At 40.4% G+C, this 20,111-nt stretch overlaps 2 non-coding genes across 2 annotated transcripts; both read left to right on the top strand.

Moving 5' to 3' along the window:
* Nucleotides 1–9,263: 9,263 nt before the first annotated feature.
* Nucleotides 9,264–9,343, top strand: LOC122678560. Its single transcript, XR_006336215.1, has one exon. It is a non-coding gene; the product is annotated as a small nucleolar RNA U2-19 (small nucleolar RNA).
* A 157-nt stretch (nt 9,344–9,500) lies between these two features.
* LOC122678558 lies at nt 9,501–9,572 on the top strand. Its single transcript, XR_006336214.1, has one exon. It is a non-coding gene; the product is annotated as a small nucleolar RNA U2-30 (small nucleolar RNA).
* The last annotated feature ends 10,539 nt before the right edge of the window (nt 9,573–20,111 follow it).

Below are 20,111 nucleotides of genomic sequence, written 5' to 3' on the forward strand. Positions count from 1 at the left end.
GATCTCCAGTCCCTGTTTCTACCCATAAAAGATCAGGCTCAATAATCCACCTGGTCCTATTTCCCAAAGTTATTGCATCAGAAAAGAGAGCTTATCTGACATTGGTTTATTTGTTCCAAAGACTTTTTAAGAGTTATGTGGAGGTTAGCATTCTTGATAGGATTGCTTTACCTTATTCATGGAGAAAAAATTCAACAAATACCATACAAACTGAGGAAAATTCTTAAAGTGATGGGAATACCAGACCACCTTATCCGTCTCTGTGAAACTGATATGCACGACAAGCAACAGTTAGAACCAGACAAGGAACAATGGACTGGTTCAAAATTGGAAAAGGAGTGCTTCAAAACTATATTGTCACCCTGCTTATTTAACTTATACGCAGAGTGGCTTTTGCTGTTCAGTCGCTCAGTCTCGTCTGACTCTTTGTCACCCCATGGACTACAGCATGCCAGGCTTCCCTGTCCTTCACAAATTCTTGGAGCTTGCTCAAACTCATGTCCATTGAGTTGGTGATGCTATCCAACCATCTCATCCTCTGCGTCCCCTTCTCCTCCTGCCTTAATCTTTCCCAGCATCAGGGCCTTTCGTAATGATTCAGCTCTTCACATTAGGTGGTCAAAGTATTGGAGCTTCAGTTTCAGCACCAGTTCTGCCAATGAATATTCAGGGTTGATTTCCTTTAGGACTGACTGGTTAGATCTCCTTGCAGTCCAAGGGATTCTCAAGAGTCTTCTCCAACACCACAGTTCAAAAGCACCGATTCTTCAGTGCTCAGACTTCTTTATGGTCCAACTCTCGTATCCATACATGACTACTGGAAAAGCCGTAGCTTTGACTATATGGACCTTTGTTCGTAATGTAATGTCCTGGTTATTAATACACTGTCTAGGTTTGCCATAGCTTTTCTTCCAAGGAGTAAGCGTCTTTTAATTTCATGGCTGCAGTCATCAGCTGCAGTAATTTTGGAGCCCAAGAAAATGAAGTCTGTCACTGCTTCCCCATTTATTTGCCATGAAGTGATGGAACTGGATAGCAATATGCAGAGTATATCATGCAAAATGCTGAGCTGAAATCAAGGTTGGAAACTTGATTTCCAACTGAAATCACAAACTGAAATCAAGGTTGGAAAAACATCAACCTTAGATATGCAGATGATACTACCTTAGTAGCAGAAAGTGAAGAGGAACTAAAGAGCCTCTTGATGAAAGTGAGAGGAGAGTGAAAAAACTGGCTTAATCCCAATATTTGGGACTTCCCTGGTGGTACAATGGCTAAGACTCCCTGCTCCCAATACCAAGGGCCAGGGTTCCATCCCTGGTCACGGAAATAGGTCCCACATATGAGTTTGCATGCCGCAATTAAAGATCCCATGTGGCACAACTGAAACACAGTGTAGTCAGATAAATAAATAAAAATATTAATTTAAAAAAATCAATGTACAAAAAATGAAAATCATGGCATCCAGTCCCATCAGTTCAATTCAGTCGCTCAGTCGTGTCTGACTCTTTGCCACCCCATGAACCGCAGCATGCCAGGCCTTCCTGTCCGTCACTAACTCCCGGAGTTTACTCAAACTCATGTCCATTGAGTCAGTGATGTCATCCAACCATCTCATCCTCTGTTCGAACCCTTCTTCTCCTGCCCTCAATCTTTCCCAGCATCAGGGTCTTTTCTAATGAGTCAGCTCTTCACATCAGGTGGCCAAAGTATTGGAGTTTCAGCTTCAGCATCAGTCCTTCCAATGAATATTCAGGACTGATTTCCTTTATGATGCACCGGCTGGGTCTCCTTGCAGTCTAAGGGACTCTCAAGAGTCTTCTCCAACACCACAGTTCAAAAGCATCAATTCTTTGGTGCTCAGCTTTCTTTATAGTCCAACTCTCACATCCATACATTACTACTGGAAAAACCACAGTTTTGACTAGACAGACTTTGATGACAAAGTAACATCTCTGCTTTTTAATACGCTGTCTAGGTTGGTCACAACTTTTCCTCCACAGAGTAAGCATCTTTTAATTTCATGGCTGCAACCACCATTTGCAGTGATTTTAGAGCCCAGAAAAATAAAGTCAGCCACTGTTTCCAGTTTCCCCACCTATTTGCCATGAAATGATGGGACCAGATGCCATGATCTTAGTTTTCTGAATGTTGAGTTTAAACCAACTTTTCACTCTCTTCTTTCACTTTTATCAAGACATTCTTTAGTTCTTTGCTTTCTGCCGTAAGGGTGTTGTCATCTGCATATCTGAGGTTATTGATATTTGTCCTGACAATCTTGATTCCAGCTTGTGCTTCATCCAGCCCAGCATTTCTCATGATGTACTCTGCATAGAAGTTAAATAAGCAGGGTGACAATATACAACCTTGATGTACTCCTTTCCCGATTTGGGACCAGTCTGTAGTTCCATGTTCAGTTCTAACTGTTGCTTCTTGACCTGCATACGGATTTCTCAGGAGGCAGGTCAGGTGGTCTGGTATTCCCATCTCTTGAAGAACTGTCCACAGTTTGTTGTGATCCACACTGTCAAAGGCTTTGGCACAGTCAATAAAGCAGAAATAGATGTTTTTCTGGAACTCTCTCACTTTTTCGATGGTCCAAAAGATGTTGGCAACTTGACCTCTGGTTCTGCTTCCTTTTCTAAAACCAGTTTGAACATCTGGAAGTTTATGGTCCACATACTTTTGAAGCCTGACTTGGAGAATTTTGAGCATTACTTTGCTAGTGTGTGAGATGAGTGAAATTGTGTGGTGGTTTGAACATTTCTTGGCATTGCCTTTCTTTGAGATTGGAATGAAAGCTGACCTTTTCCAGTCCTGTGGCCACTGCTGAGTTTTCCAAATTTGCTGGCATATTGAGTGTAGCACTCTCACAGCATCATCTTTTAGGATTTGAAATAGCTCAACTGGAATTCCATCACCTCCACCAGCTTTGTTTGTAGTGATGCTTCCTAAGGCCCACTTGACTTCACATTCCAGGATGTCTGGCCCTAGGTGAGTGATCACGCCATTGTGACTATCTGGGTCATGAAGATCTTTTTTGTGCAGTTCTTATGTGTATTCTTGCCATCTCTTCTTAATATCTTCTGCTGCTGTTAGGTTCATACCATTTCTGTCCTTTATTGAGCCCATCTTTGCATGAAATGTTCCCTTGGGATCTCTAATTTTCTTGAAGAGATATCTAGTTTTTCCCTTTCTATTGTTTTCCTCTATTTCTTTGCATTGATTAGTGAGGAAGGCTTTCTTATCTCTCCTTGCTATTCTTTGGAACTCTGCATTCAAATGTGTATAACTTTCCTTTTCTCCTTTGCCTTTTGCTTCTCTTCTTCTCACAACTCTTTGTAAAGCCTCCTCAGACAACCATTTTGCCTTTTTGCATTTCTTTTTCTTGGGGATGATCTTGATCACTGCCTCCTGTACAATGTCATGAAACTCCATCCATAATTTTTCAGGCACTCTATCAGATCTAATCCCTTGAATCTATTTGTCACTTCCACTGTATAATAGTAAAGGATTTGATTTAGGTCATATCTGATTGGTCTAGCGGTTTTCCCTAGTTTCTTCAATTTGAGCCTAAATTTGGCAATAAGGAGTCACTTCATGGCAAATAGATGGGGGGAGGAGGAAACAGTGACAGATTTTATTTTCTTGGGCTCCAAAATCACTGCAGACAGTGACTTCAGGCATGAAATTAAAAGATGCTTGCTTCTTGGAAGAAAAGCTGACAAACCTAGAAAGCGTACTCAAAAGCAGAGACATTACTTTGCTGACAAAGGTCCATATAGTCAAAGGTATGGTTTTTCCAGTAATCATGTATGGATGTGAGAGTTGAAACATAAAGAAGTCTGAGTGTTGAAGAACTGATGCTTTTGATCTGTGGTACTGCAGAAGACTCTTGCGAGTCCCTTGAACACCAAGGAGATCAAACCAGACAATCCTAAAGGAAATCAACTCTGAATATTCATTGGAAGGAATGATGCTGAAGCCGAAGCTCCAATATTTTGGCCACCTGATGCCAAGAGCTGACTCACTGGAAAAGACCCTGATGCTGGGAAAGCTTGTGGGCAAGAGGAGAAGCAGGCAACAGAGGATGAAATGGTTAGATGGCATCACTGACTCAATGGACATGAGTTTGAGCAAGCTCAGGGAGATAGTGAAGGACAGGGAAGCCTGGTGTGCTGCAGTCCATGGAGTTGCAAAGAGTTGGATAGGACTTAGTGACTGAACAGCAACAATAACATACAGTCACAACATCTTTAATGTATCACCCAGAAGTATAAAATGATCTTTGATTTATTTCTTCAAACAATACATTTGAAATCAAATCTTCAACATGACCCTCCTGTAAGACAAGAAAAAATAATAAGTAATGCATATTTTTAAAATAGGCATACAAATGCTGGCTCTGCACTTACTTAATTTCTTTGTGTCTCAGATCTTTAAAAAGGAATAATGAAAGAAATAGCATCATATGGTTGCCTGAGTCTCAAATGCATTAATATATATAAACTTTGAAGAGCACTTTTATATAAATGCCAATCATTATTATTACATTATTGGGTATTGGCAGATTAAAATTAATGAAATAACCTTGAAACTGAGCAGGGCCCTGTGGGGCTCCCAGGCACGGAGGCCTTTCTGTCCCCCATTTTTGTAGGCAAGACTCCAACCTCCATGACCTTCCTGGAGTTCCAAAGGGCAGATTAGAATAGTTGCCAAAGGCAGATTAGAATAATCAAAGGAGAAACAGTCAAGGAATCACCTGAGGCAAGGTTAAAGGGATCAGAGACTAGCAGACTCATCAAGTCTAGGAGACTGATCACCTGAGACAAGATTAAGGGCAAACAAGCCCTGCTCACACCCTAATCTTGTCAGAGACTAAATCTTTGACCCAGTGTCATAAAAATTCTCATTTAGTTCTCTGGGGCTGAGACACAGTTTTTCAAGGCAGAAATCTGGTGTGTCTCCTCCCTTTGACTGGCAAAGCAACAAAGGTATCCTTTCCTACTTCACCCATAACTCTGTCCCTGGGATTTGATTCGGCACTGGTGTACAGAGAAGCCAAGTTTCTGGTAGTAACCCTTGTGAAGCTCACGGTACAGTGCCTGACACATAGAAAGTGCTAAATAAATGTTGGCTAACATTATAAATAGATATTTCTATGATTTCCTATGAAGCCCACTCCTTTACTAGGTATGTCTTATCTTTCTGCACAACTTGGACATATGAAGAATAAGTTATCATAATAAGCATTGATTTTTTTTTTGACATTTACCCTTCAACCAAGCAACTCATTTTTGAGGCCTTTTGTCTACTTTTCCAACATGGTAGCCTATGGTCACTTAAGGTTACTGAGCACTTGAAATGTAGCTTGTACAAAATAAAATGAGCTATAATCATAAAATACACACCAATTTCCAAAGTCTTAGTATGAAAAAAATGAGAATTTCATTAATAATTTTGTATTGATCACATGTTCAAATCATTATATTTTCAATGTATTGGATTAAACAAATATATCATTAAAGTTAATTTTAATTGTATCTTTTTTTAACGTGACTACTAGAAAACACCTTAACAGACACTTCACCAGAGAAGATACACAGATGGCAAATAAGCACACAGAAAAATGCTCCACCTCATATGTCATTGTAATGTGCTTAGTCGCTCAGTCATGTTGAACGCTTTGCGACTCATATGTCTTTAGAGAAATGCAAATTAATGCAATTTTGTGTGTGTCTTAGTGGCTCAGTTGTGGCCAACTCTTTGCAACCCCCTGGACTGTAGCCTGCCAGGCTCTTCTGTCCATGAAATTCTCCAGGCAAGAATACTCGAGTGGCTTGCCATTCCCTTCTTCAGAGGACCTTCCTGACCCAGGAATTAAAACCAGGTCTGCTGCATTGCAAGCAGATTCTTTTACAGTCTGAGCCATCAGGGAAGCCCACAACAATTATAAGATACCATTATATACCAATTTGCATTTTTTTTTCAATTTGCATTTTTTTTCCCAAGAAAAAGAAATGCAAAAAAGCAAAATGGCTCTCTGAGGAGGCCTTACAAATAGCTGTGAAAAGAAGAGAAGCAAAAGGCAAAGGAGAAAAGGAAAGTTATACCCATTTGAATGCAGAGTTCCAAAGAATAGCAAGGAGAGATAAGAAAGCCTTCCTCAACCAGATCTGAAAGAGACACGTGCACCCCAATGTTCATCGCAGCACTGTTTATAATAGCCAGGACATGGAAGCAACCTAGATGCCCATCAGCAGATGAATGGATAAGGAAGCTGTGGTACATATACACCATGGAATATTACTCAGCCATTAAAAAGAATTCATTTGAACCAGTCCTAATGAGATGGATGAAGCTGGAGCCCATTATACAGAGTGAAGTAAGCCAGAAAGATAAAGAACATTACAGCATACTAACACATATATATGGAATTTAGAAAGGTGATAACGATAACCCTATATGCAAAACAGAAAAAGAGACACAGAAATACAGAACAGACTTTTGAACTCTGTGGGAGAATGTGAGGGTGGGATATTTCAAAAGAACAGCATGTATACTATCTATGGTGAAACAGATCACCAGCCCAGGTGGGATGCATGAGACAAGTGCTCGGGCCTGGTGCACTGGGAAGACCCAGAGGAATCGGGTGGAGAGGGAGGTGGGAGGGGGGATCGGGATGGGGAATACGTGTAAATCTATGGCTGATTCATATCAATGTATGACAAAACCCACTGGAAAAAAAATAATAATAATTTGAAAAAAAAAATTAAAAAAAAAATAAAATAAAATAAAATAAAATAAAATGGATAACGACAAGGACCTATTGTATAGCAATGTGGAACTCTGTTCAAATTTATGTGGCAGCCTGGATGGGAGGGGAATTTGGGGGAGAATAGATATATGTATAGCTGAGTCCCTTCAACATTCACCTGAAACTATCACAACATTATTAATCAGCTGTACCCCAATACAAAATAATAAGTTCAAGGTGTGTGGGGTGGGGGGAAGACTGCAAAAAAAAATAAAATAAAATTGAAAAAAAAAAAAAAAGAAAGCCTTCCTCACTAATCAATGCAAAGAAATAGAGGAAAACAATAGAAAGGGAAAGACTAGATATCTCTTCAAGAAAATTAGAGATCCCAAGGGAACATTTCATGCAAAGATGGGCTCAATAAAGGACAGAAATGGTATGAACCTAACAGCAGCAGAAGATATTAAGAAGAGATGGCAAGAATACACATAAGAACTGCACAAAAAAGATCTTCATGACCCAGATAGTCACAATGGCGTGATCACTCACCTAGGGCCAGACATCCTGGAATGTGAAATCAAGTGGGCCTTAGGAAGCATCACTACAAACAAAGCTAGTGGAGGTGATGGAATTCCAGTTGAGCTATTTCAAATCCTGAAAGATGATGCTGTGAAAGTGCTGCACTCCATATGCCAGCAAATATGGAAAAGTCAACAACTGCCACAGGACTGGAAAAGGTCAATTCTCATTCCAATCCCAAAGAAAGGCAATGCCAAATAATGCTCAAACTACAGCAGAACTGCACTCATCTCACACGCTAGCAAAGTAATGCTCAAAATTCTCCAAGCCAGGCTTCAGCAATACGTGAACCATGAACTTCCAGATGTTCAAACTGGTTTTAGAAAAGGCAGAGGAACCAGAGATCAAATTGCCAACATCTGATGGATCATCGAAAAAGCAACAGAGTTCCAGAAAAACATCTACTTCTGCTTTATTGACTATGCCAAAACCTTTGACTGTGTGGAACACAATAAACTGTGGAAAATTCTGAAAGGGATGGGCATACCAGACCACCTGACCTACCTCTTGAGAAATCTGTATGCAGGTCAGGAAGCAACAGTTAGAACTGGACATGGAACAACAGACTGGTTCCAAATAGGAAAAGCAGTATATCAAGGCTGTATATTGTCACCCTGCTTATTTAACTTCTATGCAGAGTACATCATGAGAAATGCTGGGCTGGATGAAGCACAAGCTGGAATCAAGATTGCTGGGAGAAGTATCAATAACCTCAGATATGCCGATGACACCAGCCTTATGGCAGAAAGTGAAGAAGAAGTAAAGAGCCTCTTGATGAAAGTGAAAGAGGAGAGTGGAAAAGTTGGCTTAAAGCTCCACATTCAGAAAATTAAGATCATGGCATCTGGTCCCATCACTTCATGGCAGATAGATGGGGAAACAGTGGAAACAGTGGCTGACTTTATTTTTCTGAGCTCCAAAATCACTGCAGATTATGATAACATAAATGAAATTAAAAGACGCTTACTCCTTGGAAGGAAAGTTATGCCCAACCTAGACAGCATATTAAAAAACAGAGACGTTACTTTGTCAACAAAGGCCTGTCCAGTCAAGGCTATGCTTTTCCCAGTAGTCATGTATGGATGTGAGAGTTGGACTATAAAGAAAGCTGAGCGCAAAGAATTGATGCTTTTGAACTGTGGTGTTGGAGAAGACTCTTGAGAGTCCCTTGGACTGCAAAGAGATCCAACCAGTCCATCCTAAAGGAGATCAGTCGTGGGTGTTCATTGGAAGGACTGATGTTGAAGCTGAAACTGCAATACTTTGGCCACCTGATGTGAAGAGCTGACTCATTTGGAAAGACCCTGATGCTGGGAAAGGTTGAGGGCAGGAGGAAAAGGATTTGACAGAAGATGAGATGGTTGGATGGCATCACTGACTCAATAGACATGAGTTTGAGTAAACTCCAGGAGTTTGTGACGGACAGGGAGGCCTGGCGTGCTGTGGTTCATTGGGTCGCAAAGAGTAGAACCCTACTGAGTGACTGAACTGAACTGAACTAAATACACCAGTTGTTGTTGTTCAGTCACTCAGTTATGTCTGACTCTTGGGGACCGTGGACTGCAGCACGCCAGGATTCCCTGTCCTTCATCTCCCAGAGCTTGCTCAAACTCATGTCCATTGAGTCAGTGATGCTATCCAACCATCTCGTCCTTTGTCATCCCCTTCTCCTCCTACCTTCTATCTTCCCCGGCATCAGGGTCTTTTCTAATGAGTTAATGGTTCATATTAGATGGCCAAAGTATTGGAGCTTCAGCTTCAGCATCAGTCTTCCAATGAATATTCAGGGTTGATTTCCTTTTGTTTTTTTTTGTTGTTGTTGATTTCCTTTTGGATTGACTGGTTTGATCTCCTTGAAGTCCAAGGGACTCTCAAGAGTCTTCCAAAACACCACAATTCTTCTCTGAGATCTGCTCTTACTAAAGTGGATCAGTGATGAAAGTAGCCAAATCTGAGCATCAGAAGACCACCCGGTGTACCTGATGCATGATCTCTGTAGTTCTGAGAAGCAAAATAATTTAAAATAAGGTGTGTGTGTGTGTGTGTGTGTGTGTGTGTGTGTTTGGGGATGTGTGTGTAAAGGTGACTGGATAATTAAGGGGCTTATTGGTGGGTAAGTGAGAGTTGGTTGTGGGTGTACATGTATGAAAGGCTGATCAGTTCTGAGCAATGATGAGAAGTTTTTACTGCAGAACTTTATATAACTATGAAGGTTTCTACACTTGATCTGAGCTCAAAAAAAAAGAAAAAAAAACCACCACAATTCAAAGACATAAATTCTTCAGCATTCCAACTCTCATATCCATAAATGATCACTGGAAAAATCATACCTTTAGCTATATGGACCTTTTGTCAGCAAAGTAATGCCTCTGCTTTTGAATACACTGTGTAGGTTTGCCATAGCTTCTCTTCCAAGAAGCAAGTGTCTTTTAATTTCATGGCTGCTGTAACCACCACAGTGATTTTGGATCCCAAGAAAATAAAGTCCTTGGCTAAGAGGAGACTCTGCCTTGGGCCCGCCGGTGTAATAAACTGCACTCCACTAAAAAAAAAAAAAAAGAAGAAAATAAAGTCTTTCACTGTTTCCAGTGTTTCCCCATCTATTTACCGTGAAGTGATGGGCGAAATCCAGGACACTGACAGCACTGAATGCAGGTGAGGATGCGGAGCAACAGGAATTCTCATTCGTTGTTGCTGTGAACGCAAAATGATTCAACCACTCAGAGGACAATCTGAAAACCTCTTACAAACTAAACATACTTATCTCATATAAACCAGCAATTGTAGTACTTCGTATTTACACAAAGGAGTTGAAAACTTATGTCCACACAAAAGCCCACGTATAATGTTTATAACAACTTTATTCATAATTGTCAAAACTTGAAAGCTACCAAGATGAGCTTCAGGAGTTGAATGGATAAATAAACTCTAGTATGACCAGGTAACAGAATTATTATTCAGCACTAAAAAGAAATGAGCTATCAAGCCACAAAAAGACATGGAGTTAAAAAAAAAAAAAAAGACATGGAGTTAAATGTATGTTACTAAGTGAAAGAAGGGCTTCCCCGATGGCACTAATGGAAAAGAACCTGCCTGCCAATTCAGGTGACATAAGAAATGTGGGTTTGATCCCTGGGTCGGGAAGATCCCCTGGAGGAGGGCATGGTAACCCACTCCAGTATTCTTGCCTGGAGAATCCCATGGACAGAGGAGCCTGGGGGTACAGTTCCTAGGGTCGCACAGAGTTGGACACCACTGAAGCGAGTTTGCATGCATACATGCAAGTGAAAGAAACCAATCTGAAAAGACAACATATTGTGGCTCCTCTATGACATTTTGGAAAAGGCAAAATTGTGAAAACTGTAACAAGATCAGTGGTTACCAAGGGGATAGGGAAGAAGGAGGGATGGGTGAGTAGAGCAGAGATTTTTAGGGCAGTAGAATTATATTATATGATACTATAATGGTGGATACATGTCATTACACACTTGCAAAACCATTAGGCTGAACAACACCTAGAGTGAAACTTAATGTAAACTCTGGATTTGGGGTGTTAATAATGTGTCAGCATAGGTTCATCAATTGTAATAAATGTTTCACTCTGGTGGGGGATGTTGATAATGGAGCAGACTGTGCATGTATGGAGGCCAGATGTATATGGGCAATCACTGTAACTTCCCTCAATTTTGCTGTAACCTTAAAACTGCTCTAAAAAATAAAGTTCACTAAAATTTTTTTTCATAAAAATAGTTACATATGTGGTTCACATATTATTTTAACTGGACAGTGCTACCTCACAGGACAACAATTTGTGATTGTTTAAAGTCATGACCGCAGGTTTAAGCTGGACTTCTCATAATTTTGCTTAATCAATAAATAACATTTCCAAATGTTCATAAAGGTATGTTAATAATTTACTTCTACATGCCTTTATATTTTAACCATACTTCATGTTAATATCTCTTTTCCCCCCCATATTATCCTGGATTCAAGACGTTTTCTAGATTCAACTTGTTTCAGTTAATTACAGTCATTTAATTTGTCCCTGGGTGTGAAAACTTTCTTCTCAAACTGGCCTGTTTGCCTCCTCCAACACTATACATGAACTCCCCAAAGACCTGGTGGTTCCCATCAGTAACAGTATGTACCAGGCGTTCCTCTGCCTGGAGAATTGGCACTGGCTCTCTTCCAAGAAGCCTGGGTTCCTTTTAGTGAGGGATGAACATGAAGGATTTAGGTATTAGGGCTACATTTGTATCCTTCTCAGTGACTGTTGGGTGTCGACTGGCCAAAAATAAACATTAATCATTTCACTGACTGAATGGAAGCCTTTCAGAGTCATGAGCTCAATTCAACACTAATCTCCTTACTTTTATTTTACTCTAATGTGAATAATAATTCTAAATAGAAATTTTCATTCTAATTATTTGCCAGTGCAATTCTCCCTCTCCAATATTTCTGATTTCTCTCTCTCTTTTTAATTTTTAATTTTTGGCTGTGCTGGGTCTTGGCTGTTTGCGCGGGCTTTCTCTAGTTGTGGCAAGCTGAGGCTGTTCTTTGTTGTGGTGCTCTGGCTTCTCACTGTGGAGACTTCCCTCGTTAAGAAGTACGGGCTCTAGGGCATTTGAGCTTCAGTAGTTGCAGCGTGCGGGCTCAGTGGTTGTGCTGCACACGCTTAGTTGTCTCACGGCATGTGGAATCTTCCTGGACCAGGGATCGAACCAGTGTCCCCTACCTTGACAGGTGAATTCTTATCCAGTGTGCCACCAGGAAAGTCCCCACATTCTTAGTATCGTTAAAAATTGAAAGCAGTCCTTGACTGCTTTCTGGAACTGTCCTGGCACTCACATCTGGGCCTGAGCTAGCCTGGGGCTCACCATTCAGCCACGGAGTCCCCCTGTGGAACATAAACAATTTTACAGGACACAAACATCAGATAAGAGCATTCTGATTATGACAGAGGCAGACAAAACAAGACCGCTCCATAATCTTGTCTGAGCAGACAAAAACAAGAATCTTGTCTAAACCACAATAACATATTCCCTCTCCCTGGATAATATGAATGACTACTGCTGAAAGAGGAGAGTTGAAAAAGTTGGCTTAAAACTCAACATTAAGTTCATATCCAAGCAGGACATCAAAAAAAAAAAAAAAGATCAACATTAAAAAACTAAGTTAATGGCATCTAGTCTCATCACTTCATGGCAAATAGAAGAGGAAAAAGTGGAAGCAGTGACAGATTTTCTTTTCTTGGGCTCCAAAACCACAATGGATGGTGACTGCAGGAATGAAATTAAAAGATATTTGCTCCTTGGGAGAAAAGCTATGACAAGTGTTTTAAAAAACAGAGACATCACTTTGCTGACAAAGGTCTGTATAGTCAAAGCATATGGGTTTTCCAATAGTCATGTATAGATGTGAGTGTTGGACCATAAAGAAGGTTGAGCGCCAAAGAACTGATGCTTTCAACTTGTGTGCTAGAGAAAACTGTTGAGAGTCCCTTGGACTGCAAGGAGATCAAACCAGTCAATCCTAAAGGAAATCAACCCTGAATATTCATTGGAAGGACTGATGCTGAAGCTGAAGCCCCAGAACTTTAGCCAAGTGATGTGAAGAGATGACTCACTGGAAAAGACCCTGAAGCTGAGAAAGATTGAACGCAAAAGGAGGAAGTGGCAGAGAATGAGATGGTTAGATGGTATCACTGACTCGATCACCTGAATTGGATCAAACTCCGGGAGATAGTGAAGGACAGAGGAGATTGGTGTGCTGTAGTCCATGTGGTCACAAAGAGTCAGACACAACTTAGTGACTGAACAACGGCAACAGCAGCTGCTTCTTCACCAAGCACAGCTTTAACTCTGCTTTATTCCTCCTGCCTTCTGGATGAAAACCACAAGAAATTTATATAAATTAGCAGATATTATTTGCGTTTGCACTGAATAATAATTACATAGTCAGAACAACAGAAGTTCTATGCTGTTGATTTCCACTTTTAGAATCAACCTGTAGACAAAGCACAGCACAGAAGATTGGATGTAAATATTTCCCATCTTGATCATGTAAAAATAAAGAAGACAGAAGTTCTGCAGGTAAAAGTGGGGAAGATGCAGAAAGGTAGAATTTCCTGACTAGGGTCAAAAGAGAAGAGGATTTGTTTCAAGGGACATTTGACATTGGCTGGGGACATTTTGACTTGTCTCACTGGCAGGATGCTAGTGGCACCTAGTGGGGAGAAGCCAAGGATGCTGCATAGCATCCTAAAATAGACTGGGCAGTCCTCCACACGAGAGAAATATTCAGCCCCAAATGTCTGCAGGGCCATGGCTGAGCCACCTTGATCTAGAGTAAAAAGCAAGGTCCTTACCATGGATGATACAGCTCTACCTGATCCGGTGCTGTCTGCGTCTATTGTCAGCTCCACCCACTCTCCATCAATCACACTGGTCTATTCTTTCTCAGACTCACCTGGCACATTTTTGCCTTGGGGACTTTGCATATGTTGGTTCCTTTAGTTAGGAGCCTCTTCCCTCAATAACCACACAGCTCAATCCCCACTCTTTCTACAAGGTTTGGAATAAATGTCCCTTCTCAAGGAGATCTATGTTGACCATGTTCCATAAAATTACAATACCTGCCCAGGCACTAGCAATCCTTGCTCAGTTCTATTTTTGTTTTTTAATTCTATTTTACTTATCACCTACTGACATTTTTTAACTTTGCTTATTTATTGTATTTATTGCTGTTGTCTGTTATCCCTGTGATAAGCACCGCAAGAAAGTTTGTGCAGTTTGCTCACTGACCTACCGCAAGTTCCCTGGAACACTTGAAGTGAAGTGAAAGGTGCTCAGCCATGTCCAACTCTTTGCGACCCCATGAACTATACATTCCATGGAATTCTCCAGGCCAGAATACTGGAGTGGGTAGCCTTTCCCTTCTCCAAGGGATCTTCCCAACCCAGGATCGAACCCAGATCTCCCGCATTGCAGGCTAATTCTTTACCAGCTGAACCACAAGGGATGTCCAAGGAACACTGCCTGGCATATCTTTACGATCCCAATGACTGTAGCACACCACACTCCAATGTTCATGGGATTTCCCAGGCAAGAGTACTGGTGGGTTGCCCTTTCCTTCTCCAGGGGATCTTCCCAACCCAGGGATTGAACTCATGTCTCCTGGGTCTCCTGCATTGCAGGTAGATTCTTTACCTGCTGAGTCATCAGGGAAGCCCACTAGTAACTGTCAATAAATATTAATTGCATGATTTAAATGGATGAACTTGATAATTTTCAAAGCTTTTTAAAGTATTTAGGTATTTTCAATGTCATTTGCAGCAAGATGGATGGATCTAGAGATTAACATACTAAGTCAAGTAAGTTACAAAGAGAGACAAATGCCATATAATATTACCTATATGTGGAATCTAAAATATGACATAAATGAATTTATCTACAAAAGAGAAATAAATTTCAGACATGGAGAACAAACTTGTTGTTGACAAGGGGGAGGGGGCAGGGAGGGATGGATTGGAAGTTTGAGATTAGTAGATGCAAACTATTATATACAGAATGGATAAACAACAAGGTCCTACTATGTATAGCACAGGGAATTCAACATCTTGTGATAAGCCATAATGAAAAAGAATATAAAAAAGTATGTTGTATATATATACGTATATGTATATGTATGTATAACTAAATCATTTTGCTGTATAACAGAAATTAACACATTGTAAATCGACTATACATCAATAGATTTTTTTAAAAAGCATATAAGTCTTCTCTATTCACTACCAATTTCAAAATTCCAAAAGACTTTTAAAAATCAAGAATTTTCTAAAAATCCACACTACGTGTTATAAATTATACCTAACAATACATTCTCACCTGCAAACAGGATTTGCTTTTTGTGAGTCCATGGGTTGAATTAGGAAATTATCAAACTCTCTGTGCTGGTCTCCAGGAAATAAATTGCATAGCCAGTTAAACACCAACTGGGTTCCCAGAATCTCATTGTTTCCATATTGAATATTCAAGATAAAATTGCATTCTCATAAAGCACTGGGCCAGCCTGCTTACCTTAGCTCTGTTCATTGTATTTTAAAAATACACTGCATCTAGATATTAACAAAATTAAGTCAATCACTGTTCATTTTTTGTGTTGCCCACAAATTTTCCAAATAAGTGCAAATAGAGAAACCACTTTCCCTGTATAAACATACAGGCTTCCCAGATGGCTCAGCTGGTAAAGAATTCACCTGCAATGTGGGAGACCTGGGTTGGGAAGATTCCCTGGAGAAGGGAACAGCTACCCACTCTAGTATTCTGGCCTGAAGAATTGCATGGACTGTATAATATAAACACACACACATGTGCACTCAAATTATAGGAAAAATTATCCTTAAAAGCAATAGTTTACTTTTGTTCGTAAAGACTTGGAAAACTCCCAAATTATTTCCATGAGTCAGGCAGCTTTTATTTGGCAGTCAACAACCCCACCACATAGAATCAAATAATTCTTCATTTTTAACCCATAGTAACTTAAAAATCACTGCAGATGGTGATTGCAGCCATGAAATTAAAAGACGCTTACTCCTTGGAAGGAAAGTTATGACCAACCTAGACAGCATATTAAAAAGCAGAGACATTACTTTGCCAACAAAGGTTTGTCTAGTCAAGGCTGTGGTTTTTCCAGTGCTCATGTATGGATGTGAGAGTTGGACTGTGAAGAAAGCTGAGTGCCAAAGAATTGATGTTTTTGAACTTTGGTGTTGGAGAAGACTCTTGAGAGTCCCTTGGACTGCAAGGAGATCCAACCAGTCCATCCTAAAGGAGATCAGTCCTGGGTGTTCATTGGAAGGACTGATGCTGAAGCTGAAACTCCAATACTTTGGCCACCTGATGTGAAGAGCTGACTCAATGGAAAAGACCCTGATGCTGGGAGGGATTGGGGGCAGGAGGAGAAGGGGACGACAGAAGATGAGATGGCTGGATGGCATCACCAACTTGATGGACATGAGTTTGAGTAGACTCTGGGAGTTGGTGATGGACAGGGAGGCCTGGCATGCTGCGATTCATGGGGTCCCAAACAGTCGGACACGACTGAGCGACTGAACTGAACTGAACTTAAAAATTAGTCAGGAAGACAACTTTTGCTTGTTTTTCACTTTGTAATATACCTGGTCAACAAATATATAATTTTTAAATTGTTATGTTGATAGATTATCAATCTTCTTAAATAATTAAGTTGAAATAAGTTAAGCAGTGTGTGTCAATTGTTAAATTGGAAAAAGTTTAAATTTATCTCTGTGTATCATAAATATAATTTAAACAAAGCTAACAATGAACTTTATAGTAATAATATGTTTAGAACCATGCTAAACTAAAATAAGCTTTGTTATAGTATAAGTTACCCTGAAAGGGATTCAAGGATCAAGAAGATGTATTAAATGTTGATCTCTAGCATGAATATTTCAAAATATTTTAACATTACTGTATTGTATGCTTTGCTCAGTACATGGTTCATAGTTAATAAACTAGTATGGTACATTTGTACTGTGTTGAGCTCTAAGTATTTTATTTTCAGTATCTAAATATGGAGCTGTTGCCTACCACTTTACATCCTGAAATATGGTACAATTTTCCTTGCTCTCCTCCTAAAAAAAAAAAAAAAGTAGGAAACTATTAAATTAAGGTCTACTGATAAATCTGGCACCGTAGAAGCCCAGAATCTTGGGGCCGAAAGGATTGAACAATAACTTAGCCTATTGAACTCCACTTCCAATTGTTTTTTCCTTTCAAACTTTAAACTTTTTATTTTTTATTGGGATATAGCCAGTTAACAATGTGTGGTAGTTTCAGGTGACCAGCAAAGGGACTCAGCCATACATATACACATATCCATTCTCCCCCATCCAGGCTGGCACATAACATTGCTACTCCCAGTTTATAAGTGAAAAAACTCTGGTAAGAGATGTTGTAGAATGATCTGACTCCTTCTCTTGATCTCTTTATACCACATCCACCTCTCATAAGGAAAAGATGAGTTTCTGTACCAGTAATATATGGCTTATTAGATTTATTTATGTTAAACCTTATATAGAAAATATTTGAAGCAACTCACTGCCAGAACACATTTAATAAACTAAAAATTGAAATCTAGCACCATATCCATTGAAAAAGCTAGGCAACCAACATTTTTTTTTTTTAGCACATGCAGGCTTACACCACATAAAATCCTTTATAAAAGTTGACTCCTCAGAATTGTGACTCCAGGATGCCTTTGTATCTTGTGAGTTCATAAGTCTCATAAGAATTGGCAAGTCATAGGTAGCAGTGAGATTAGCTACTTGGTTCTCCGAAGTAAAGATTGTTGGCTTTAAATTCTGTTTCTTATCTTCCCTTCACCTTGACAACTTCATTGTCCTGGGTTCTTCATCTGAAAATTGAGGATGATTGGGCTCACTTCATAGGGTTGTTGTTGGCTTCATTAGATAACCTTCATACACTTCTGTGAAATATAAAGAATGCATATTGTTCTCTGCCCCCAGTTCCTGGTACAGAACTTCTAAAACCTTTGTAATTTCTCACGTGATAAGAGAACTAGGAACATCTTTTGCTCTAATATTTGGTCTTTGTTTCTGGTTCCTGACAAAGAACTCCCAAATCCCTTGGAATTTTGAGGGCAATAGGAATGTCTTTGTTTTAACGAGACAACTCTTGGGGGTCTCCTAGGGAGGGCTGGTCACCAGAAAGACCAAGCCATGATTAGATGCTTGGAACTTTCAACCCCACCCACAGCCATCCTTTGGGAAGGGAACTGTAAACTGAATTAAGATCAGTCATGCCTATACAATGAAGCTTCCTTCAGTTCAGTTAAGTTGCTTAGTCATGTCCAACTCTTTGTGACCCCATGAACTGCAGCACACCAGGCCTCCCTGTCCATCACCAACTCCTGGAGTTTACCCAAACTCATGTCCATCAAGTTGGTGATGCCATCCAGCCATCTCATCCTCTGTCTTCCCCTTCTCCTCCTGCCCCCAATCCCTCCCAGCATCAGGGTCTTTCTTTCTTTTCTTTTTTTTTTTTAGGGTCTTTTCCAATCAGTCAGCTCTTAGCATGAGGTGGCCAAAGTATTGGAGTTTCAGCTTCAGCATCAGTCCTCCAATGAACACCCAGGAGTGATCTCCTTTAGAATGGACTGGTTGGATCTCCTTTCAGTCCAAGGGATTCTCAAGAGTCTTCTCCAGCACCACAGTTCAAAAGCATCAATTCTTCAGTGCTCATCTTTCTTCACAGTCCAACTCTCACATCCATACATGACCACTGGAAAAACCATAGCCTTGACTAGACGAACCTTTGTTGGCAAAGTAATGTCTCTGCCAATATGCTGTCTAAGTTGGTCATAACTTTCCTTCCAAGGAGTAAGCGTCTTTTAATTTCATGGCTGCAATCACCATCTGCAGTGATTTTGGAGCCCCCCAAAAATAAAATCTGACACTGTGTCCACTGTTTCCCCATCTATTTCCCATGAAGTGATGGGACCAGATGCCATGATCTTAGAGTCCCATTACTTCATGGCAAATAGAAGGGGAAAAATTGAAAGCAGTGACAATTTTCTTTTCTTGGGCTCCAAAATCACTGTGGATGATGACTGCAGTAATGAAATTAAAAGCTTCTTGCCTTTTGAAAGGAAAGCTATGACAAACCTAGATAGCATATTCAAAAACAGAGACATCACTTTGCCAACAAAGGTCTGTATAGTCAAAGCTATGTTTTTCCAGTAGTCATATATGGATGTGAGAATTGGACCAAAAAGAAGGCTGAATGCCAAAGAATTGATGCTTTTAACCGTGTTGCTGGAGAAGACTCTTGAGAGTCCCTTGGACAGCAAAGAGATCAAACCGATCAATCCTAAAGGATATCAGTCCTGACTATTCATTGGAAGGACGGATGCTGAAGCTGAAGCTCCAATACTTTGGCCACCTGATGTGAAGGGCTGACTCACTGGAAAAGACCCTGATGCTGGGAAAGGTGGAAGGCAAAATGAAGCAGCAAAAGATGAAATGGTTAGATAGCATCAGCGATTTAACGGACATGAATCTGAGAAAACTCTGGGAGATTGTGGAGGACAGAGGAGCCTGGCGTGTTGCAATCCATGGGGCTCACGTAGAGTGTCAGATACAGCTTGGTGACTAAATAACAACAATGACAAATTAATAGAAAGGAGAAAGGTGCTTGTTCATTGGGTGCAAAGCAGACAGAAGAGAAAGCATGGCGCCGACAGCTTCATTCTCCTTAATTGCTCTTCTTTCTGCCAGCCATGTTCTCACCGGAGATGGAGGTGTGTTCTGGAAGGGCTGCTCATGGGCCCTCCTGAACTAAGACCATTCCTGGGCTAGGTAAGGATAAGGTATGTATTCAGAAGGAGAAATCCACTGAGTTATCTGTGGTCTCAGGATATCATCTGAGTGAGCAGGTTGTACCCAGCAGGAGGCCTACGCTTAGAATACTCAGTCCTCTTAGAGCATTTCCAATCCTCTCTGCCACTGCACTTTCTCCCACTTTCCTATGTGAACAGCCTAACCCATGTACTCCTTTCCTCATTTCTCAGTGCGTGACCATCACAAGCAGAATTTTCACAACTCCTTTATGAAGACTTAGACTCTGGAGTCAGGCTCCATCTGACCTAAACAGACTTAGTTGACTCTACTCTAAGAAAAAACCATTGGATGTTAAAGGGACATAGTTTTATCAGTTCAAGTGAGCATGGGAGA

The sequence above is a fragment of the Cervus elaphus genome, chromosome 20 (genome assembly GCF_910594005.1).
Source record: "Cervus elaphus chromosome 20, mCerEla1.1, whole genome shotgun sequence".
In the NCBI taxonomy this organism is placed as follows: domain Eukaryota; kingdom Metazoa; phylum Chordata; class Mammalia; order Artiodactyla; family Cervidae; genus Cervus; species Cervus elaphus.